A 25,650-nucleotide genomic window follows, 5' to 3' on the forward strand; every position below is an offset into this window, starting at 1 on the left:
AATTCAAAGTTCACCATATCATTATCTATATATTATTATTCTCTCTTAATTGTGGTTGTTTTTCCTCCTTATTTACATTATTGTAAAAAGAAAGCTTTTTTATATTTTGTATCAATATCTTTATACTGTGATACGTTATTGCTAATTTAATGATCAAAATGTCAGATAATGCTATTTCTCTGTGTTAGAGTTTGATGATTTTGCATCAAAAATAAAAACAAGATAACTAGGCTAAATTCATAAAGTAAAGGAAATAATGGAATATGTTAGTTTTTCAAATGCTATTTTCCAGGAATATTTTTTAGGAGAGGCGCTTAGAGAAAGATCTCTTCACAAGTATAAAACTGAAATATGAACTGTTGACATTGCCCTAACTCCCTCCACCTCTATTCTGTATAGAAATATCAATTATAGGCTGCTGGGAGCCAGCTTTAGGACATAATGTTTTCAATGGTAGGAATGATTAAAATACAGTTATTGCCTTGGTCTGCTTTATCTCTACACTGATAAGGTTTCTGAAGGCTATTTAACTGTTATGTGAATCATTAACTTCATTATGTTTACAGAGAACACGTTATCTCCTCCGCTTCTTGGGAACACAGATCCTTCATCAGTGACCCGGAATCGTTGCTGAGTATGATACAGGTAATGTACCTGCTCAATTTATTAGTGGCAGGTAGAGTTTTAAATCAGGATGTGGACCGTAGTGTTGTTCACTTAATGAACTTCCATGCACTGCTTCCTGAGAACCCTTTTATGGCTTCTGTTGGCTCCATATGGCATTCTGATGAGCTTACACTTCTCCTTAAGTGCTTCTATATCAGAAAACAAGAGCAAAGCTGAAACAAAGTGAGTCATCTGGTTTTGTCTTTGCTTTCACTGCATGAGATAATGTGGAGGTGTTAATTACAAGACTTCACTGAGTCTTGACTAATAACAGTGTGCAAACAAACGCATGTCAGGCTCAGCCACAGAAAAGCTTCTACTAATAAGGTAAAACTAGCAATTAGAGCTGACAATGAAGTAATACTTTCCGTTGAATATTCATTAATGAAGTTCTTGTTTGGGAGAAGGGAGGCTTCTGATTGTCCAGATGGAAACCTAGAATAGGAACCCTGGCCATTCCTTCTAAATGAATTAAACTCCCTTTGGTGAGCCGGCACACTGGATTAATTCCCTTTTGTACTAGTGCACTGACCCTTTGCTTCAAAGGCAGAGCCTTGATGGCCACTAAGATTCCTCAATCCGTGACCGTGGCATTATAGGGATAAATTGAATTCCCAGAAGGAGAAAGATGATAGTGACCATAGAACGTTACCAACAGTGTGCTGGAAATACTGCATGTTTTATTTAAATTCTTCTCTACAGCTTCTAGGGTTTCAAGAAGGAAGTGTGATTAGCTCATTAACCTGACTGAGCCATATCACTTAGCTTACAGTTCCTCTTCCCCTTCCCTTCTCTCTTTCTCTCTCTCTCTCTCTCTCTCTCTCTTTTTTTTCAGAAAGCAGTCTGACCTGTGTGGTATATGTAATATGAGCTGTGTTTGGTTTTTGTCCTTATTTCCTGTTGCAGAGCTCCTGGAATTTCCTGAGTATTAGAAGCATCTTTTGTTATTCATAATGCACATCTTTGATAGTTCCTGAGTTTATGCTAATGAGGAGACTCAGGGTGGGTGCCCTGAACCTCAGGATGGGGCTGACCACCAGAAAGACCAGTGCCTGACAACATTATAGGGTTGGAACTTTTAGCCTCCTTTATCCATGATGGGAAGAGGAAAGGGAGCTAGAGACTATGCTCTGAAAACAAACAAAACAAAACAAAAAAGTCTTGTTGAATAACAATATTTGATGAGTTTCTGGGTTGCTAAACACATAGAGAGCTGGGAGAGTGGCTCACCCAGAGAGGTCACAAGAGCCAGCTTCCTTCACCCAAGCCTCACCCCATCTATCTCTTTATCTGTTTTTTCATCTGTATCCTTTATGATATCTTTTATAATAAGTGACAAATGTAAATAAGCGTTTTCTCAAGCTCTGTGAGCCATTCTAGTAAATCAATTGTAAATTAATTGAATTCAGGGGTGGGGGTTGTTGTGATTGTAATCGGTCAGTCAGAAGCACAGATAGCTGGGGTTGGGGTGTAACTCAGCCATAGAGTGCCTGATTAACATGTGCTGGGTCCTGGGTTCAAGCTCCCACACTGAAACTAAACAAAACAACAGCAAAATCTCCAAACAAAACGAAACAATTAGAGGTAGCCTGGACTTGGAATTGGCATCAGAATTGGGTACAGTCAAATAGAATTAAGTCTTTAACCTGTGGGATCTGACACTGTCTCCGAGCAGTGTTAGAACTGATGAATTCCAGGATACCTAGCTGGTGTCCCCGGAGAATTGCTCTGTGTGTGGAAATAGCCTCATGTATTTTTCACAAACGTGTTCTGGGTTGAGTATGAGAGTAGGATTGTTCAGAAACACGTTGTGTGTTTTCCTTCAGTGACATCCTTCCTTGAGCATATGAGAGTCCCTGCTTTCACAAAGGAAAGAAGCCTCCCCCAAAGCCAACCTTGGTAGTCTAAGGCTCTTCTACACATGGTATTATTATTTCTGAAACATGTTCCCAAGTTATACTACCTGGGTAATGTATGACCGTTTTTAGACTTTCTTAGTAAAGATGCCCAAATGAAAAACTTTATTGATAAAAAGTATTCTATTTAAGTGTACTTTAATAGCTCTATGCACATATGAGAAAATACACAGGGAATGTAGTTTTTGGATTGTAGAATCAAAAAAAATCTTCTATAGGGATAAATCCTTAGGATATCAGAATTTTAGAATGGATCATGGCCTGTGTAAAATAAAACGCTCTGCTTTGATGTCTTGACTGCTAAAATCCTGATTTGGTGGATGTAGTTCTGGGCTCAAATTCAAAAGTTACAGTCCCAAACTTCGTTGCAATTAGAGATGGTCACATAACACACATTTGGTCAATGATGTATTAAGGAAGTTACTTAAAGCTACTAAAAATAGGACAGAAGCAGCTAGCCTTTGTATGTTCTGTAGTAGCTGGAACCTACTAGCTGTTTTGTAGTGGACCATGAGTTAAGGGTGAAGACCACCATAGAGCTAGCAATAATGGTCTAGACCTCTCTTTATATGAGCTCCAACAACCTTGAGCATGCTCTTTCTCTCTCTCGCTCTTTCTCTCTCTCTCTCTCTCTCTCTCTCTCTCTCTCTCACACACACACACACACACACACTGTTCAAACCATTAACTTTCAGTTATTTTGCACAGCCAAATGTAATTCCTAATTGAAATAGGATATGGTATCAGAACTGGTAGGAGGAATTTGTGGAGGGATGTTTTAAGTAACAAAATATTAAATGCTAATTTACTTAAAAGAGGAGGTGGGATAGTGAAGATAGACATTACAGACCGGTATAGGCAGGTGATCTGTATTGAATGGGGCTTATCATTTTTGTAGCCTCTAAGAAAGAAATCTACTGACTTTCTGATATAGGACGTTGGCATTTGCTGGACCCTCTTGCTGCTTTTAGTAAAGCTCTAAGGAAGAGAAGAACCCACTTAAGAGACACCCAATTTACAGACAGATCTGGAAGAAAATATAGTGCTGCCATAAGAGATACTTCTTTTACCCTAAACTTGTAATCCAGGTTGTTTGAGAATTCCAAAATCTGGGCTTTTTTTTTTTTTTTTTTTTTTTTTTTAAGCTGGAACTTATGTTTGAGAACTGGAACAGAAACCCAAAATACAATGTAATGTAAAGTAGGAAAATAGAAACCGTGTTCTGTCTTAAGTAATGTTCAGGTATAAGATGGATGAGCCTAGTATGTGGCTCCAGGTTGCCTTTTTGTCTGTCTGCTTCTCAGTCTCACTCCTTGTGGAAGTCACCCCAGATGACTTTCAGGCACCTAGACATTTGGCAGGCAGGATAAGAAAGAGGGAAGGAGAGCGTGCTCTTCCCTTTACATGTGATATATTCTGGAAGTCACACACATTATTTCTACATTTCATTAGACAGAATTTCATTTTATGGCCGTCGTGAACTACAAAGTCTTTCATTTGGGCCACTATGTTCTTGGCTAAAGGTCATGGATTCTAGTATGATGGAAAGTGGGGCAAAACTGAGATTGCCTCTTGTGTTGTAAAGTTCTCCCCTGAGATATAAACCAGTTAGGATTACGATATCACAAAGTTAAGACACTTTGACATATTGAGTACTTTAAACTAAAGAAGCAGTTACAAAATCAAGATATCTCTGACCTTCTTACACCCTTCTGCTCCTTGCCACTCTGTCTTTCCCAAAGTACCCAGAGAAGGCTTTTGAGGAAGATTCCTCATCTCATCCAGAGAAATTTTTGCAGAAGTAATGCAATCGTCAAGAGCACACTCCCTATAAAGTCATCAAACAGGGAAGATTATCTCACAGGAAAGATGACCAGAGCTGACACCACACCCAGAACCCAGATGGTTTTATCACAGTCTAAGGTCTGTTCTTAGGCAAATTCATCTTCTGTAAAAGTAATTCACTCTTGCTGGGCAGGTGGTGCATACCTGTAATCTCAGCAGCTTGGGGGGCTGAGGCAGGAGGATTGCAAGCACAAAGCCAGCCTCAGCAATTTAGCAAGGTCCTGAGCAATTTAGGGAGACCTTGTCTCAAAATAAAAAATAAAAACAGGCTAGTGATGTGGCTTAGTGGTTAAAAGCCCTTGAGTTCAATCCCTGGTATCAACAACAACAATAACAAAGATTTACTCTTCCTCTATTTCCACTACTAAGAGGGTATATAAGCTTCTAATCTCTTTGGGTTTGAGGGAACTCACTTTCATTTTTGTGATGTTCCCATGCTTACGGTGCAATGAACTCACGTGCCTTTTCTCCTGTTAGAATGTCCATTGCCAGTTTATTCCAAAAGACTCAATTATTAAACCTTTAGAAGGTGGAGGGGAAGTTTCTTTTGCCCCATACATACCTTTTCTGTTCTTCTAAAAATCCTTCCTTGAGAAGCTCTTCATATCATTCTTGAGTTGCCTTTGACTTCACATGTAAAAAATATTGTCATGAACCCGATGATAAAATACTGTTTATATTTTGTTTTTCAGTTAAGGAAAAGAGTGTTGGTGTTGGGGTGTTCCTTGGCAATACCAACCAAGAAAAATAACAACAACAACAAAAGCCTAAAACTCTTTTGAGGAAATCTGGAATAGCAGATGCTCTGGTTTGGATGTGCTGGAGTTCATCCCCCTAACACTTCATGTATAAGAAGCTTGGACTCTGGTGTGGCAGTGTTGGAAGGTGGTAGCCCCTTAAAGAGGTGGGGTGTAGTGGGAGGTGATTAGATCATCGGGAGTGCTGCCTTCAGAATGGATTACTGTAGCTTTTATGGGACCCCATTTAGTTCCTGTGAGAGGGGGCTATTAGAAAAGAATAGGTCCTGGTCACTAGCTTCTACATCATGAGGCTATCTGCCACGGGACCTTCACCCGAGCCAAGCAGATTCTGCACCATGCTCTTGGACCTTCAGAATTGTGAGCTAAATAAACCTCTTTATAAAGTACCCAGTCTCAGGTATTTTGTTATGGCAAGAGTAAAAGGACTAAGACAGTGGAAATGTCTCAATGATTGTTCCTAACTAGTGTTTAAAGCTATTTTCCTGAGCTGAGTGTGGCGGCACATGCCTGTAGTCCCAGTGACTCCAGAGTCTGAAGCAGGAGGATTACAGGTTAGAGGCCAATCTCAGCAACTTAGTTATATTTAATCTCAAAAAAAAAAAAAAAAAATTAAAAGGACTGGGGATGTACCTCAGTAGTAAAGTGTCCCTGAATTTAATCCCCAGCACAAAAAAACAAAACAAACAAACAAAAATGCTCAAAAACACAAAAACAGTGCCCCCCAATTCTCTTCCTGGGGACTCTATTACATTGACTGAGTTCAGACCAAACATTCTCCAACATTTCATTCGGCCTTGAAAAAGTTGCATTACTAATTCTCTAATCAGTAGTGAATACGGCATTGGTAAAATGGCATAACTGCCATTAAATGATTGTAATTCATCACTAATTATTACAAAAGAATAATTCACTCTGATTTGACTAGCAGTTATTTCTTGAATTATGGAAGCACCCTACTAAATAGTGGATAGACCTTTTTCAAATCTACAGTTTGAGAAAAAAATTAGACAATGTCCATTTTTAGAGAACACATTGTACAAATCAGTCAAGCAAACATGGACATTCTCTATGTTCATTAAGGCATTATTGACAATTCAAAAAATTACAAGCAACTCGAATGTCTATCAGTAGGGGAATAGTTAAATGTAATATGGTACTCTGTGTGTATGTGTGTGTGTACATACATAGATATATGTACACACATACATATATATGAGTATGTATTTGTGTATCTGTATTTCTGTCTACTATGTAACCTTTAAAATGAGATAGATCTATGTGTCCAAGATACAATGTTAAATTTTTGAAATTATAAAACAATAGTTTGGTACAATTTTATATGTGTAAAACAAAATAAAATAGGAAGCAATATCATATAATTGCATGAAATTATATGGATATAATACATGGAAGCTTCTGGAAGCTATTAATAGTATTTACAACTAGATAGTGGGATTCATTGTATTGGTATGAGGAACAAAAAATGCTTAACTTTTATTTTATAGCCTTCCATACTCATTGGACTGTTCATCTTTTTTTTTTTATTATATTTCTTTCTTTTTTGGTGCTGGTGATTGTATATAGGACCTTATGTGCACTCTACCTCTGTGCTACACTTCCAACTCTGTACTTTAAAATTCTTAAATTTTAGTTTTAAATATAAAAAGAGTTACTAAAGTTTACAAAAATAATTTAATTTCAATGTATATTGTCTTTAAACATTGTCATTACACAAGGAGTACATAGCATAAGGAATTAAAATGAATTCTGCTTCCTTTTGCTTTTTACTGATTAAGAGCCAACTGGAGAAAAATATAATTTATTTGCTTAAACAACACACAACTTGATACTGATTTATGAAATATATATTCTTGCCCTGGAAGCAAACTCACAACAAAAGAACACTGTAAAATCTCTTAGTAATGCATTTACTATTTCACAAATTGTGTTTCTTTTTTTTCTAAATTTTACCTGCAAAAAGGTTTCAAACTTATTGAAGTCTGTCCTACTCAGCAGTTTTGGAACTTGCTGGAGAAAATGACAAGTGTTTCTTCTCTCAAATCAAGTCTAATTCTATTTCTTATAATGGTGCAGCCTCAGCCAGAACCTCCCACAGAAGAACTCATCGGTAATTCCCTACCTCTACAAAGTGAGGAGAAGATTAAGGGGCCAGATGTTCATTTTGGCAACCTAGAAATTTACTTTTAATTTTCCCCATTTTATCAAAGGAAAAGTTCTAAGCCGACTGGAATTTTCAATTTGGGGTAAGAATATGGTAAATAAGATTTCTGCTAATTTTAAGAAAGAAAGAGTTTATTACTTTTATAAGATCATGTGACCATCAGGTGAAGAAGCATGAAATTGGAAGATGCTGTATAGAGAGAAGGCCCAACTTCTGTAACCTCTGTGTGTTTCAGTGTCATTGGGCATGTTATGGTTTGGACATGGAATGTCTGTCCCCCAAAGTCTCCTGTGTTGAAGGTTTGGTCCCCAATGCAGCAGTATTCAGAGGTGGGGCTTTGGAGACATATTAATCAAGAGTGCTTTGGCCTTATCATGGATGCATTATTGGGTAGTGATGGAAACTGTAGGCAGTGGGACTTAACTTGGAGAAATTAGGTCACTAGAGGAATACCCTTGTCGACTATATTTTTGTCTATGGTCCCTTCCTCTCTTTCTCTCTGCTTTCTGGCTGTCATGAGCCTAAAGCAATGGAGCCAGCTGATCACGACTGCAATCTCTGAATCATAAGCCAAAATAAATTTTTCCTCCTAAACTGTTTTTCCTCAGGTACTTCATCCTAGGGGCAAAAAACAGGGCACAATAGAAATGTTTCACAAGAGGTTAGGTAATAACCATGCTTAATATGGTAAACAAAATCAACTACCAAGCACCCACCGTGTCCTGGGGCTACTGCAGATAAAAGAGAAGACACAAACCAGGCTGCCTCAGATTTTATAATCCAGCTGGGGGAGAGAGGTCTTTATCTATGAAACTCATTCGTAAGGAAAAAGTTTTGTGATGGTGTAACACCGCGTTATTAATTTTTTGTTCTTCAAAAATTCTGCATTCGTTGTTGTTATAGAAAGACCCTTCCATACTAATGTAATAAAATGATTTTTAAATCTAATTTGTGAACAGAGAAGAGCAAGATTTGCTGAGTAGTAATAGTATTCACTATTGATTAAGAACCCACTATGAGCCAGGCGTGGTGGCTTATGTCTGTAAGTTTGTAATTCCAGCAGCTCAGGAAACTGAGGTAAGAGGATCAAAAGTTCAAGGGCAGCCTGGACAATTTATGGAGACCCTATCTCCAAATAAAAATAAATAAATAAATAAAGTGCTGGTGATGTCGCTGGATTATAAAGCCTTGCCCAACATAAGCAAGGTCCTGGGTTTGATCTGCAGTATTGGAAAACAAAACAAAACCAAAACCCACTATGAATTCCTCATTTTACAGACATTCTCTGTGCACTGCATGTCGACTTTCACCAATGGATATTATTATTTTAATTTTGCAGAGGAAGAAACGGAGGCTGCATAAAGTTAGCGATTGAGCCAGAAATCAAGCTGGTGTCTGCCAGAACCCAGTCCTTTGAACCACTGAGCTGTAAGGCTTTGCAATCCTAATGAAGGGAAATGGAGATGGGGTGGGGGTGGGGAAATCTTCAAATTCTTCCCCCCAACAACACTTTAAAAAAAGACAGGACAAAAGAAGAATGCGGTTCTATATGCACATTTCTTTGTAGCCCTCTGACGAAGTACCTCAAAAGCTAAGCTCCCATCAATCCTGGAGAGATAGGATCGGCAGAGCATAGTAGCTGAATGAATGGTTTAAAAGGAACAGCAGCGACCAAAGAACTTTTTATGCAAAGACACCCCAAATCTGGGGCAAAGACCTCCTGTTCATTTTATCTCATAGAAGGTAGGTAGTGCTGCCTGTCAAGGTAATACATTACTACACTATTTGGAAAAACTACAGTTCTAATTAGATGAGCAAATAAATGTTCATTTCAATTTATTAATATAGCTGTAGGCCTTGTTACAATTTATCTCTCGATTCTGAGACCAATCCATCTCGAGCTGGGAATCATTGTGGTGAAGTAACGGGTTTTAATAATGGATAAAGGCAGTGAATTATTCAGGCAGAAGGGAGCGAGCTTTGATGCCTTCACTCACTTCTTTAATTAACTGTGAGATGCTGGGCTGTCTCAAGCCTTCCAAGTTTATCTCCATCAGAACTGTGAATTTTTCTTGGACCAAGGATATGCTGTGTTCAGGCCTGCCGTGATCCAAGAAAAAGAAAGGCTGGCTATCACATTCACATTTTGTTCCCTTCCATGCTGAATGCTGTCTGCTTCAATGTTATTTTGATGGCACTTCTTGAGCAATGAACATTTTTCTTGATAAAATCAATACCTGTGTTCTGTGGCATCCCTGGATAAGATTTCAGCACATGAAAATCCAAAATATTTCAATTCTAATTGAAGTTTGGGAATTAATCAGTTAGCAAAAAATCCAGTTTTGTCATGTCAGCTTATTAGCTTGGTTTAAAGTCATTCATTTTAGTGGCTTAGACATAAATGAACTGCTAGAAAAGAATTTTTAGGTTCTCCATGTGATACAGCATGAAACAAAAACTGAAACTCTTACCAAATGTAGCTTCTGTTATTTGTGTGGTACAGGTATATTTTAAATCTTTGCGTAGAAAAAAAAAATGTTCCTTGGATGACTAGATATCCACAAGAAAAAAAAAGTATTTGGATACATACCTCATATCATATACAAAAATAAAATTAAAAAAAAAAAGGAAAAAAAAAATCTTTGCAATGTGCCCAAAGGGCTTCCTGTAAATGAAAGCCTTAAAGTCCTCTGCACTTAAGCAAGGTGTCCAGGTCCAGGGAATTCTCTCTTTTGTCCAGCATATATCTTCTGAGAAGAAAATGCACCTGGATTGTAGAACTTACCTCAGTAGAAATCAATGATTTTGCTGTGAACATATTAACAACATGCTTAGATAATTGATTATTATCCTTCACTGGATGATCTATTTTGTTATTATCTGTTACCATGAAAATTTGGTGGGGAAAAGTGCACACAAACTGTTATAAAGCAATTTATTTAAGCTGTGACATGAGAATTTCTCTTTCAATTTGGTCACATCAGAGAGAAAGTAAGAATCTGGGGGAGGTCTGGGCTTACCACTTCTTGGTAGAAATTGAATCACTATTTCTATAAATCAAAAGTCATGTTAAAAGCTCTGTGAAGTAAACAATGATGTATATGAATTAGCAGCACAACTGTAGTCGATACAAATCAAAGTGGCTTTATGAAGGTATTGATGTTTTCAGCTCTTCCTAAGGTTGAATACATTTAAGCTTTTATCCCCCAGGGCATTGTTGATCCAAATGAATCTATTCACTTTGAAACTAGACCATAGTTGTGGCTAGAGATAAAACTACACGCAGTGACCTAAACAGGGTTCTTCCCCAAACTCAGTGACGGCAGCTGTGGCCAGCATGCTCACAGTGAACTGAAATGACACAAATGACACTTGGGTTGGCCACTGGTTTAAAAGAGGCTACATTTTTACTTGGTTTTCTTATGTATTAATTTTTTAAAGCTTGGAATCGCTCAGAATTTGACCCAGTAGAACTTGTCTGGCTGTGTTAACCTGACTTTCTATACTATGATAATTTAAAGGACTCCTCAGTGACTGATTCTGTTATCTTCAAGTTGCATCCTGTTACTGCATATGGACTAATTTACTTCGTGCTTGAGGGATAACTTGCATATTTAAAAAATTAGAAAATTCAGCCCTCATGTTAGAATTTCCTAGATTAGCTAAAGTGCAGGAAATATCAGATTGTGATTGGATGACTACAGAGAAAAAATGAACACAGGGTGATTCTTTCCACAAAATATTGGCATCATTTAAAAAGAAGGCAACCCATTTATATTGGCCCCTCTGATGTTCAGAGAAGGGTTCTTTGTACCTTGAATCCATATTGGAATTTATCTTCCTTTTCCTCTTAGAATATTAGAGCATTTAACTATGTCTTCAAAAGGACTAACCTCAAATGATCTGGCCAAGGGCACATACATAGAGACCAGTACTTACCAGAAAGAACACTGAGAAATGAAACCTAAATTGATAAGTGGGTGGAAGTCATTCATCTTTTAAAGCCCATAAAAGAGAGTATTGTAAATTAAATTGTCTACAATAGATTCAACACCTCTCTCTTGGCCCCTCCCCTCCCTTTGTCATGGTATAGCATTCAAGTGTGGGAATGTTTCTCCTAAACATGTGTAAATCACACATTTAGTCATGCTGCACACCAAGAGGATCAGGGAGAGAGAGGCAGAGGATATTAAAATACTGGTCCAGCAGTTTGTTAATGAAACATTTACACAAGCAGTTTATATGGTTGCAATAAAAAGGGGGGGGGCTTTTTCATCGCACCCCTTTCATTACTTAGTAGGGCCTGTAAGAGGATTAATGGGGGGAGGTGCTTATCAGTTGAGTCTCAGGATTGGTAATGCTGAGTTCTTAATAGATTGCCTCTGGATTTAGGATTACTGTGGTGCAAATTCTTCCAGGTTTTCAATAGAATAGAAAGCAGTTTGCTTTGCCCCCTCCAAGGAGAAGGGCTATTGACTTGGTGGTGAAAGGACCTAGGACTCTGGGTTTATTCGAACTTCTCCCTCCTGCTCTGTCACTTCAAATACGGATGGATTATTTATTTATTTTTTATTTACTGGGGCTACTAGTAGTCACTGCATCAAAATATTGCACTAATCTCTCCACTCCTGTGATTAAGAAACAGCTAACCATGCACGTTTTGTGTAGCAACCAACTGACTTTTTAAGATGTTCCTATTAAGGATGTGGTTCATTCATAGGAAGTGACCCAGAAGATAGATCTATATTTTATCAGCTTCCATTCTCTGTTGCTCATTTTTCTGAAAGGTTTCCTAACAGTTCAAATAAACTACATATTTTGGAGGGCACTGAAGTGAATGAGTGGCCCTTTTATTTTTCTGGGGAGTTAGAGGCAGCTTTTGTTGGCAGTCTTGTGAAAGAGTACAGTACTGGTGGATCATGCTGCTTGGGGTCCCGTGACTTCACACTATTTTTAGCACAAGGAAGATGTTAGTTGTAACAGTGTACAATGGGCTAATCAGCCATAATAGAACTCACACTGTTTTTTACTTCACATTGCACTTATTATGTGCCTTGAATGTAAACAGCTCTTCGCTTCTGACAAAGATGGCACTTTGCCATGGTGGGATTCAGCCTTCTCTAAAGCTCAGCAAACATTGAATAGAAACAAGCCTGAGGACTCTGAAAAAGCAATTGTTTGAATTTATGTCACTGGCAGCCTTAGACAAAATTATTTTTTTTGTTACTTCCATCTTTTCCTTCCTATCTCCCTACTCAAATTAGCAAGCATTCACATATGCCAGTTATCTGTGTATGAAAAATTATTTCCATTATTTTCCGCCCACATTTAAAGAATCAATAAATCACATTTTATGTACAGTCTTGAATAATGACATCCCTGTACATTTGATACCCATTGTGAAATATGTGGAACTTGATGTAATAATATAATGCTTGATCACAGAAATAGATTGAAGTCACTTTACAGCATGATAGAAGATATTCTATTTGAAATTATACCCAATTCCAAGAAGAAGTTCATTGTTTTGTACCATCTGTAAGTACCATTAGCAGATTCAATAATTTGTTCTCAAAACAGATTTAGAGCAATTTACTATAAAGCAAATTATTGTTGGCTAGGTTTTCTGCATTGTTATCATCCTATGATTTCCAGCCACTGTGACTTATTTAGAAGTTTTGTTTTTGAATTTTTATCAGAGTAATACATGCACACAGTAAAAGCAATCAAACAGTACAAGAGGGTCTATAAAGAAAAGCAATCCTCCCCAAAGGACTCCTCCATGCCCAGGTCCATTCCGAGCAGCATCTTTTAGGTTTTTTTTTAAAAATTTTTTTTTTTTATTCTTCTTCTAGAGATTACCTTCCAAGCTTTAAGTAATAGGCTTTTAATAGTATTTCTTGATTGATTAGTTTATTGATCCAACAGATATTTACTGAGTGCCAAATATTTGCCATACACTGTTCAAAGACTGAAATACAACAGTAACCCAAACAGACAAAATCCCTGCCCCGGAGCTTACTTACTAATGGGGTGGTGCTGAGGGGTAGATGATAAATACCATTAAGGAGCACTTGACCTATCACATTAAAAAGTGAAAGCTACTGTAGAATAAAATAAATGCAAGAGGTGGGCAAAGGAGTCCCAAAGATGGGGAGGTGGTTTGCAATTTAAGATGGTCAGAGATGCCCTACGAATGTTGTATTTGATCCAGGACATGAAGGAGCAGTATAGAGACCCATGAGAATATCTCAAGGGCTAATGGTTCAGAGGGTAGGAGGAGGGAACACAAAGGCCTTGGGCAGGAAGCTTCTGGCTGGATTAAGAAACAGCAAGGAGTAGTCTAATGTGGCTGAAGAAGAATGAGCACAGGAAAGAATAGTAGGAGATGGGGCAGGGGCAGGCAAAATCATAGGATTCGGAGGCTGATCATATATGCCCTTTTAAAATGTAATTCATCGTGAGATGAGAGTGAGTGATAGAAAGGATTGGGGCAGATAATTAAATCATATTTAAGATTTGCTGTATTGAAGCAAGGATATACAAGGGCAAGAATGGAAGCAGGAAATTTCGAATCTCTGTGGTGATCCAAGTGAGAGAAGAGGAAATTTGAAATAATCTAATTGTCTTGGAGGAAGTAAAAAAGACGTGGTCAGATTCTGAGTGGATAGTGATGCTTACATGAATTTATAGAATGTGATGGTTAATCTGAATTGTTCACTTGATTGAATTATAAAATGCATAAGATTAAGAGACTTCTGAGTGTCTCAATGAGGGTGTTTCTGTGAATGATTGGCAGTGGGACAGCCAACTGAAGCAGAGACCTACCCTAAGTGTAGCAGCACAGTCTAACAGTTTGGGGGCTGGGATGGAACAAAAGTTGGGAAAACAAGGAATTAGCAGCAGACACAAGCTACATTTTTCTTGAGTGGGTTCTTTTTTTTTTTTTTTTTTTTTTTTAAGATAGAGTGAGAGAGGGAGGGAGGGAGAGAGAGAGAGAGAGAATTTTTAATATTTATTTTTTAGTTTTCGGCGGACACAACATCTTTGTTTGTATGTGGTGCTGAGGATCGAACCCGGGCCGCACGCATGCCAGGCGAGCGCGCTACCGCTTGAGCCACATCCCCAGCCCCTTGAGTGGGTTCTTGACTGCTGCAGAAGACACCAGACTCTAGCTCCTTCCCTCTTCCAGAGTTGACTCTGACCAGTGACTCTCCAGGGAGTTTCTAGGCTTTCTGTCCTGTACTGGGGAGGCATCATTGATCCCTCTTGTTCTGAGATCTCAGCCTCTTGGACTGAGCAGTTTCTGGTTCCTTCAGCTCTCCAGCCTGTAGATGGCCACTGTGGGATTATCCACTTCTGATTGTGTAAGCCAACCCAATAAATCTCCTTTATATAAATACATATAAATAGAGAATAATGGATGAAAAAGAGAAAGAAAACAGGCTATGAAATATTTGTAAGCACTCTGCTACTGAGTTATATCCCCAGCCCTTTTTATTTTATTTTTGAGACAGGGTCTTACTAAATTTCCCAGACTGGCCTTGAACGTGGCCATCTTTCTGCCTCAACCTTCCAAGTAGCTGAAATTATAGGTATGCACCAGTGGGAAGAAATATCATGTTTTAGTTATTCTATGGATGGGGTGGCACCTAATAGTAATAAGATGGACTTGGATGAGTGTGAATTTAGAAGAAAGATTCTCGTTATGGACACGTTACATATGAGATCATTTTAAGACACAGAAGACCAGCAGATAGTAAGAAGCTGGAGAAGTATAGACTCCGTGTTCACATTTTAGTCATTAGTATATAGTCCATGGTATTTTAATGTTGTGATTAGGTAAACTCACTAAAGGAATGAGGTTAAAAGGAGAAATCCAAACACTTAAACCTGAGGCATTTTTATATTAGAAAATTGGATAAAAGAGGAGAAACCTGCAAAGGGAACTAAAGAGAAGTGAAGTAGAAGGGTACTATGAAAATAATGGATGAAGAGAAGAAGAAAAAAGCAGGCTATGAAATGTTTGCAGTCTTACATGATTCACAGTAATATATCCATGTTAGAGAAAGGATTATAAAGAGAATTGAGATCCTATAGCAAAGTAAAAGATAATAATGCTAATACTAAAAATAAAAAATAATGAATCATTAGAAATATTTCCTTTAGAGTTTAGGGTCAGTATTTTGAAAATGTTCAGAATAAAAGAAAATACATGTAAAATACCATTGCTATATACAGGTAAAGTCATTTTTAAGTATTAGAAAACTCAAAATCAACAGAATCTTTATAAACCAATAAATAGCTTGAACAAAATATTTGATAGACATGTATGGATAATTGTACGGACACAATGCTGTTCTGATGGGTAAAAAAAAATACTTAATAGATTTAATAAAAATATATATTGCAGATATAATCCCAGAATACTAAGTGTGAGAGAAGAAAACTTTTCACTTGTTTAAGCAAATAAGCAACAAGCAAAGTAAATGAGTAAAACTGTAAGTGGTGGTTGCTCTTTTGGGGAATGAATTAGTTATCTCTGCTGCATAACAAATTACACCACAATGTAGTAGCTGAAAACTACAAACATGTATCACAATATCACAGTTTCTTTGAATCATGAATTTAGGGAACAGCTTAAAAAGATACCTTTTGCTCAAGACCTTTTATGAGGGTGCACTCCAGCTGTCAAACAGCCCTAACAAGTCATCTTCAAGACTCAACAGGGCTGTTGTATCTGCTCCCACACTCAGGCCTATGGTTGCTAGGATTCAGTTTCTTGTAGGCTGCTGTCTTGACAGTCCCAGTTCCTCTTGTGGTATCAGACTGAAAACCTTGGATCCTTGCTCTCTTAATATACCACATGTTTTTTTTTTTTTTTTTTTTTGTACTGGGAATTGAGCCCAGGGGCATGCTACCACTGAGCCACAACTACAGCCATTTTTGTTTTTTATTTTGAGACAGATTCTCTCTATGTTACTGAGGGCCTTACTAAGTTGCTGAAGCTGGCTTCAATCATGTCATGATCCTCCTGTCACAGCCTCCTGAGTAGCTGGGATTCCAGGGATGTGCCACCCAGCTACCACACGCTTCTATCTATAGCACTGCTAACAAGAAAGTAAATGTGATTTTTTTTTTTAAGGATCAGAATGAAAAGCTTAAAACAGCTGGACTCGCTGGTGCAAGTCTGTAATCTCAGCGGCTCAGAAGGCTGAGACAAGAGGATCACAAGTTAAAAGCGCATCTCGGCAATGGCAAGGTGCTAGGCAACTCAGTGAGACCCTGTCTCTAAAATACAAAATAGATCTGGGGATGCAGCTTAGTGGTCAAGTGCCCCTGAGTTCAATCCATAGTACCAGAAAAAAAAAAAAAAGAAAGAAAAGAAAAGCTTAAAACAATAGAAACCTTCTGTCATAGGAAGCAGACACTAAAGTAGTGTTAGATTGTGAAAGGTTTATTAGTAAATAATACCTAAAAAAAAAAAGAAAAGAAAAAGGAGGAAGCAGGTTGGGGCAGGGGAATGGGAAATTGAAAAAGTCCTAGAGGAGCTCTAGAACAAAGACTTCCCATTAGTAGAATCTCAGGTTGAAAGTAATAGCTGGTCTCTTAAACAAGCTCCTTGCTCAGTAAGTGGCTAAAGCCTGCCCTAAGAATTAGAGCAACCTTAGTATGAAAACTGAGGAGAACCCTGAAAAGACTGGTATCTGGAGGTTGTCTTCTATCTGCACTGTTTATCTGGGCAGCAAGTCCATTTTTTTTAAAGCACTTTTTAGTTGTAGATGGACGCAATAACTTTATTTTATTTATTTTTATGTGTTGCTGAGGATTGAACCCCGTGCCTCATATGTGCTAGGCAAGTGCTCTACCACTGAGCTACAGCTCCCGCCCAGCCCAAGTCTTTTTTTAAAGATGGACCTGAACAGGTTGTATTATGGTTCAGATGATGTGAAGTGTCCTCTAAAAGCTCATATGTGAGACAATGCAGGAAAGTTTTGAGGTGAAATGATTGGGTTATGAAAGCCTTAATCCAATTAGTGCATATCAGTGCATAATTCCACTTGAATGGATTAACTGGTTGGTAACCCTGGGCAGTCAGGGTGTGGCTGGAAGAGGTGGGTCTCTGAGGGCGTGCCTTTGGGGTATCCTTTGGGGTATATATTTTGTCCTTGATAAGCAGAGCTCTCTCTCTCTCTCTCTCTCTGCTTCCTGGTGGTAATTTTCTAATCTCCTTTTCTCTTTTACCATGATATTCTGCCTCACCTTGGGTTCAGATAAATGGAGCTAGATATTGGTGGACTGAGACCTCTGGAACTGTGAGCACCAAATAAACTTTTCCTTCTCTAAAATTGTTCTTGTTCAGGTCTTTTGGTCGCAGCAAAGAGAAAGCTAACTGAATTTCCATCTCTGCTTGTCTACTCCTTGCATCATACAGATCTACTTTTCTATGCAGATGTGGACAGCAGCTCCTCCACAGCTCTGATTGGCCTCTTCCTGAGGAGAACTTAGAAGCAAGAAGTTACTGGGAAGAACTACATTCCCATTAGGGCAGTAGCTCTCCTTCATTATCCACTCTCAAATCCCTGCTCCTTAAGATACCACTTCTGCTGGACTTAGTGGCTTAGCTGAGGTCAGGCTCAAACCCTCAGCTGAAGGTTCTGAATCTTTGGCAATCATACTTAGAACAGGCTTTAGCACCTGCCTACTTAGACAAGGAAATACCAAGAGACAAGTCAATCTGTTACTTGAGTTCCATATAATCTGCAACAGCACAACCTCCTCCAGCTGATCACAGATGACAAGCCCGAGACTCTCTTCTTGCCTATTCTCTAGTGAAAGGAACCCAAAATTCCTGGGAGGAACCCATAGCTATTGACCTGGGAGCCTGTTTCTCCTGGAGATATATGTCCCTTTTAGAGGTCAGAAGCTCTGACTCTCTAGAGAATAGAGTTGTGGAGATAGGAGGTAGAGGCTTTCACAGAGTGACACTGATGCTAATGATACGTAGAGTCATTACGGCTTGGGACAAGGCATTATATAATTATCTCTAATTCAATGCATATTCCACATCTTGGAGGATATCATCCTCATGAAGTCATGTGTCAGATGTGGCAATTCACTAGGCTATTCCAATGCTCTATCAGGTTGGAAGCTTCTGAGTAGTGTTACATGCTGTACAACTTGTACAACTTATGGACATGGGTTTATTCCACACCTTTTCTGCCATAAGATGGGTTTTCCAGTTGGATAATAGCTGTGTGAGAATCCCTGTGAATTAAACATTCTATTAACCCCAGAAGAGCAGTGCTGACTGAGGCCTTGTGGTAGGAGAAAGCAAATCCTTGTCTAGAAAAGGTATTCTTGTGGAAACACACAGTTGTCCTTTTGGAGTGAAATGGGTCCATGGTAGTCAACAGGCCCTCAGATCACCAGTGCTCTGGAAGAATGTCAAATTGGAGAATCCTTATTGTTGTCTCCTTTTGGCCCAACAGTACATTCAGAGGTGGCAGTAGCTGGAGAGGTTTGGTGAGGGGGAGTGCATGCTGTTCTAAACACGTAGAGCCTTCCACTCTGACACTGTAGCCACTTCATTTAAGTGAGCATGGTGCCCACTCTGGCTAAATCAAGGTTGACTCCCATTAACTAACAGAGTCATTTTGTCTACCTATGAAGTTGGTTAGTGTGTCTTCTACAGTGGGAGCTCTCATTGGGCATTTACTTTTACATTTTGCGCTCACTTTATGTCCATACACATACCATTACCTCCATCCTCATCCATGATCTTTCAGTTTTTCCTTCTAGGTCTCTGACCAGCCATCCAGGTCATTCCTATTTTTCTATTTTAAGTTCATGATGTGGGATCACTACACAGCTATAGTGAGCCACAGTGAGCTTACAGTCATGAGCTGACAGAGGAGAGCAGGTACATTTGTTGAGAGTAACAGAGGGCAGGCCTACCTACTTCTATAGCTGCTTTTGCCTTCATGTCTTGTTCACACTTGACCAGGATGTACCTTACCTAGGTTATGGTGAACTGCTGCTGGGCCCATCCAATTTGCAACTTAAGAGTATTCTAGAGGACCCATTTCTGATCTGATATGTAGTCACTTAGTGTTCCATGGTCAAGTATTTTTGTCTTTAATAGGAAATAGTAGTAGGTCAGAAACTGTTTTGCAAAGAAAATGTTGTTTTTAGTAGCAGATAACTTGGGTTTGTTTTAGAACTCCAGGAACTTGCCATATGATTTTGCCATTGAGGTTGACTAGAAACTCTACGACATACTTTTCTATCACTGACACTGCTGATACTTATGTTCTGTCAGATTGGGAGGCCCACGTGACAAGACTAATGCACCATCATGGAACTGGTATACAGGCTTTTTCTGCTTGGGGTATCCCTCAAAGCTGTAAATCTGATTTATTTGGTATATGGGCTAGAAAAGTATTTCTAGATGTTATGCAAATTGAAGATCAGTAAAATGTCATCAATGTAATTGATCAGTTTGGTGTTCTTTAGGATATCAGAGCACTCCATATCTCTTCAGAGATAATGTATTCTGAGAGAGGGCAGAAGAGATTACAACTCACAGCAATAATTTACATGTGTATTGTCCTTTCTCTGTGAATGTAAATTCCTTTGGTCTTAAATCTTAATTAGGATAGAAAGTAATGTGTTCTCCACATCAATGACCATATACGACATATATGAATCTATGTTCATTGCCTTTAGCAATGAAACCACGTATGGCACAACAATTGTGATTGAGCAGCATCTTCATGGAGATTACTGTATTTAATAGGTTTATTTAATTCATCAATCTAATTCCTATAGACTTTGAATTGGTACTCAAGATTGATGAATTAAATAAACCTATTAAATACCTAGATTCTTCATTCTTTAAGGACACTAATTCTTGACACTCATTTCTTGAGATTGGATAATGTTTTTGATTTACTATCCTGATGTGGGTTGGTGGTGTATGGTTTAAGAAGCTCCTATTTGGCCTTTCCTATCAATATTTCTTACCTCCGAATAGGGCAATAGTACACTGTGTGTGGTTTAATAACTGCCAAGAGTATTAAGTCCAATTATACATCCAGAGTCCCAGGAATTGACCACTAGGTGGGTTTGCAAACTAGGGTATCTCTTACTAAGCTGTGCTTTGGACAAAACTAATCTTCCTTTCCTTCTTCCTCTCTCCTCTCTTCTCTCTCTCTCTCTCTCTCTGTTCTGAGGATTGAACCCATAGGCACTCTACCACTGAACCGCATCCCCAGTCCTTCATATTTTTTTTTGTTTTAATTTTGAGAAAAGGGCTTCCTAAATTGCCCAGGCTTGCCTCCAACTTGTGAGCCTCCTGCCACAACCTCCTGAGTTGCTGAAATTACAAGTGCCTGACCATTATTTCTTGATTCCTAAATGACCTCACTCTAACAAGAAGAGTCACAATGATCCTCTGTGTCTCAAGCATCAGTGATCACTTAGACTTTTTGTCCATTAGTCCTCGAGAGGTCTGGAAATTCCTCTGCCACAGTGTGTATTCACTGGACTGAATGGCCATAGATCTCCTCAGGGAGGACTAGGGGAGTCAATGCTGTACATATTTGCCATAGTATTATAATGTCTTTCCCCTTTGGAACACAGCTTCTTTTTGCTTATTGGGTTCCAAGCTTGAACAACGGCTCAGGTTCAGGAACTGGGTAAATGATCATGTCATTTTTAATGGGGCAAATCCTATCAGAGTCTTAGGCTAGAAAAAAAAAAGGCCCACTTGGAGGGTTTCTGTGTTGGGTGGGAATGGCTGAGCCCTTATAGTACTGCCTTGCTGAATCATTAGCTGAGGGGTATCATCAAAATAAAGTCTCTCAGCTCAAAAGCTAAGAACAACCTGAAGGAACTAATAGCTAGAAGCTGTCAGCTAAGCATACTCCTAGGCCCTGGACAGAAGTCCCTTCCAGAAGGGCAATCTGAGCAGCTTGCCTCAATGTCTGTCATGCAATAACAGACAACATCATTTTTTAAAAAATCATAAGAATAAAACCTCAAAACTTAAAAATTTTAAAATAAAATGTTAGAGAAATATGAAGGTTAACTTCTTAATTTTATAGTTAACACTTTTTAACATCACAATGTCAGTCTTTAATAAAAATCTACAGTACATGTGCTATATTATATATTTAATAAATAAAGTAAAATGTTCAAGATCCCAATGGATACTTGGAATAAATATTAAAACAGAAAAAAGACAGTTAACTAATGGACATGAAAAAATACTTAACCAGCCTCATAAGTAGTCAAAGAAATACATTTTAAAACAATAAATAATTGTGAGTTGCATCAAATTTCCAAATTTTTAAAGTAAACATGTTAATTTAGGCAAGTGAATATTGTTAGAAATTCACACATACATTACAGGAATACAAATTCATATTTTTATGAACAAATTGGCATTAGATTTCAGTGGGTCTAAAAAGAAAATCCACTGGGTATGGTAACGTATGTCTGTGATCCCAGGGGCTTGGGAAGCTGAGACAGGAGGATTGCAAGTTCAAAGCCAGCCTCAGCAACAGAGAGGCACTAAGCAACTCAGTGAGACACTGTCTCTAAATAAAATGCAAAATAGGGCTGGAGATGTGGCTCAGTCATTGAGTGTCCCTGAGTTCAATCCCTGGTACCCTTTCCTTAAAAAAAGAAGCAAATCCTTTTACATGAAAACTCTGCCTCAGGAGTGTATCCTAACAAAGTGATCAGAAATATGAACAAAGATATATGGGTAAATATATTCCCTTTAGCTTCATTTGTTATATCAAGACAGAAGCAGTCTAATGCCCCAAATTATGAAAAGGATTATATAAACTACATTGTGTCTGTATAACATTACAGTATGCAGTCATTCAATGAAAATATGTGAGATCTTTAATGTCAAGAGATAATGCTTATGACATGTTGAATGAAAGTGAGTACGTACATGAAATATTACCTCAAATTTATAAAAATTCATAGAAAGATATGCAAAAGAAAATATGCCAAAATATAAAGATTAATTTGGTTATCTTCATATTTTCTTCTTTTATTTTCAAACATTAACAAGTAAACATTCTTAGGATTATTTCAGATGACAATTGCTAAAAGCTTTCCCTGACTGCTGTGCAGATACTGGATTATGTGCTTCTGTCTGTCTGCCCGCTACACTTTCTTAGTGCTTGCTAATCTCTTAGCATTTACTACATTGTACTTAAGCTTGTGTGTGTGTATACAATAAGATTCTGACAAGAACTACCCAGAGTCAGTCAGATTTCACAGGTTTCCATAAGATTCTCTCACTCTAGACCTCAGCTCATGCTCTGGGAGGTTTCCAGCCACCTGCCTCTCAAACCAACTGGCTACAAATTTAAGGATCCCCAGTATCTTCTCAGGTTTTCTAATTTCTTAGAATGACTTACAGAATTCCAAAAAAAAAAGCACTGTATTTAGAATTATAATTTTATTATAAAGAAATTGATAAGGACTAGCCAAATGAAGAGACATGTAGGTTGTGCTCTGAGAGATTTCCCAGCACAACCTTCCATGTGCTCAGGATGCATCACCTCCAGCACATTGTTGTGTATCACTAACTTGGAAGCTCACTGGAGCTTTGGGTGTCCAGAGGTTTTAGTGAAATTTCATTCCATAGCTTGATTGGTTGAATTGGCCATTGATTGAACTCAATCCCTAGCTCCTTCTCCCCTCCTCAGAGGTAGGGAAGTCAGGATGGGCTCAAAGCCCAAATCCTAATCACATAGTTGGTCTCTTCAGTAGAGCCAGCTCCAGTCCTGAAACTACAAGGGGCTCACTATGGGTCACCTCATTAATATAAACTTAGGTGTGATCAGAGGAGCACACCATCAATATCAAACACTTCACTAAATTGGGTGAGTTTAGAGGCTCTGTCTCAGGAACTAGGGACAAAAGTCAGACAAATTATTTACTGTATAATGATATCTGTCTCATTAATTGGCTCTGGCCTCCAATATGAAGAGACTATGCCTGGGTCTGTCATCCAGCAGTATTTTTTTTCCCCCAAGTAAATTTGGCAGCATAGGAAAGTTTGCCTAAGATCCACTGGTGTGTTAGAGCAGACCTTCACTCTGAATTCTAGCTTGGCACTTTCTTAGCCTCAGTAGTCTCTCTAGAAGGTCACTTTGCTAAAAATCAGCAATGAACTGGTCTTTTGGTTTGTTGTAAGTTAGTCCATCATTGAGAAGAAAAGTAACACAAAAGCAACAAAAACTATTTTTTTATTGTTTTATCATCTTTTGCTTTGGCGATATCTAACTACAGAAACATGTTAACTGATTTTGGATTAACTAGGAAACTGATAGAAAATGCATGAGATTTTTGAAACAAAAGGCAACAAATACACGTTCAGGACTGGCAATTGTATGGCTGTGTTTATGAGTTTCTAATCCCATCAATATTAAGTAAGTTATAGAATGTGCTGATATTTTTATTTTCAACTCAGGATGAGCTTCAATGTGATGTCTGGTAAATCTGACAAATTAGTTTCTTGTATTTATGCTTACTCTTTCATTCCAAAAGCTAATTGCTTCTGGTAGGTGATATGGTTAATGCTTAGGATTGAATATTTAACCTAGTACTTTTAAGTCTTTGACAATTTTGATTTATTAGTTTAAAAAAAGGACTATTGCCCAGAGTCTTTTTTTTTTAAATTTTCACAGTCTATGTAGTGAATCTCAGTGACTCAGAATTAAGTCAATTTTATCTTAAGACTATATAATTTTTTTCTTTTTCTTTTCAGATGATTAGATCAGTTAATAGATGAAATTCTTGAGCATTATTATTCCCTGGGTTTTGTTTCTAGACACATGGTGATGCCTCCCTGGTAGTTCTAAGGTGACTTTCCTGAACAGTGTCTTCAACTTTCTTTAAGTCTTAGAGACTGCTGTGACCTGGGGACTAGTTGGAATCATTGCCTTCTCTTTTTCTCTCTCAGAAGGCTGGGCCCTGGGCTTTTGGGAGAAGATAGCATTTTCTATATTCATGCTGAACTGAAAGCCTTGTTGTTCATGGTTTCTCTGTTCTGATTCTTATCTGAAGGTGAGGGTCTCCTGCAACCATGTCTGCAATAATTCCAGGTTACCATTGAACGGAACACATTTAAATTTTTCTATTAAATTCAAAGGTTTATTTTGTTTTATTTAAATCTGGAAAGAATAACAGCATACTCATGTGTAAGAGGAAGATGCAGTTGTGAAGGAAAAGTTGATATTTCAGGATGGTGTACAGAAATTTGCAGGAGAAGCATTCTTGGATGGAGTCCTGCACCAAGCTTCATATAAGATGGTTTCCCAGAGAGACCATTACATGGGCATCTATGTAAAAGAGTCATGGGTTATTTGGGCTTGTCTGTATAGGATAAAGGGGGTCAGAATTGAATGAATTAGCATCTCCCTGAAATGGTATGATTATTTTAAACTGAAAATATTCAAACAGCAGATGCAGAAAAACACATTACCCAAACTCAGGTAGAACCTTCCCCAAATATAGCTGCTATTGACCTCCATCTGACAACTTATTCTTCAAAAAAAATTGACCATTAGCACCAAGGAGTGTGAATTTAGCTGCCATAACTGCACCCCTTCAATGAGGAAATTGCCAGCCAGGAAAGAGAGAGACTATCCATTCCCATTAGCATCAAAAAAGTCCAGTATAATTTTCTTACCTTACCATTGGTCCCCCTTGTGAAGTTATTATATAAGGCTTTATCTCTGGCTATTCAGTGAATTACTCCTACGGAGCAACTCCGCATGCACATGGAATACACCTTGTCTTTTCTCCAGTTAATTTATTGTCAGTTAATTTACAGTCTCCCATTTTTCCAGACCTAAGTTGGTAGAGGATTCTGGGGATCTGGCCTTAGGTATGAGCATGGGGATTTCATCCACAGAAACATAACGGAAGGCAGAGAGACTTATTCAATATCTCTTTCATTCTTAGACTTTCTCAAGGTGTTTTCCACTTTCCTTGACTCATATTCACACTACTCATTCACTCGTCAACCTATTTCAACATGGCTTCCAGGTACAATAGACATCAATCATTTACTCATCAAATGTTTCTTTAATCCTACTATATGATCTAGGCCCTGGGGATTATATCATCAAGCAAAATGCAAAAATTCATGTCTTCCTAGAGCTGGCTTTCTAGCTGAAGAAAACATATAAAACCAATAAATTACACAGTACATTTGGTCATAGTATATGTGATGAATAAAAAGGAA

General features: G+C 38.1%; 1 long non-coding RNA gene across 2 annotated transcripts in view; it reads left to right on the forward strand.

Moving 5' to 3' along the window:
• The first annotated feature begins 568 nt into the window (after positions 1 to 568).
• Positions 569 to 25,650, forward strand: part of LOC124103598 (uncharacterized) — a 49,695-nt gene continuing 24,613 nt past the window's right edge. Inside the window, exon 1 of one of the 2 annotated variants that reach the window (XR_009228284.1) lies at positions 569 to 645. This is a non-coding gene — a long non-coding RNA (uncharacterized LOC124103598). Of the gene's footprint in view, positions 646 to 8,798; positions 9,114 to 25,650 lie in introns of those variants that run through there. The other variant, XR_006855235.2, reaches the window with a different exon arrangement.

Source organism: Marmota monax, unplaced genomic scaffold, assembly GCF_021218885.2.
Source record: "Marmota monax isolate L192 unplaced genomic scaffold, Marmota_monax_Labrador192_F-V1.1 WCK01_AAM20220418_F8-fsc00006, whole genome shotgun sequence".
NCBI classification, from domain to species: domain Eukaryota; kingdom Metazoa; phylum Chordata; class Mammalia; order Rodentia; family Sciuridae; genus Marmota; species Marmota monax.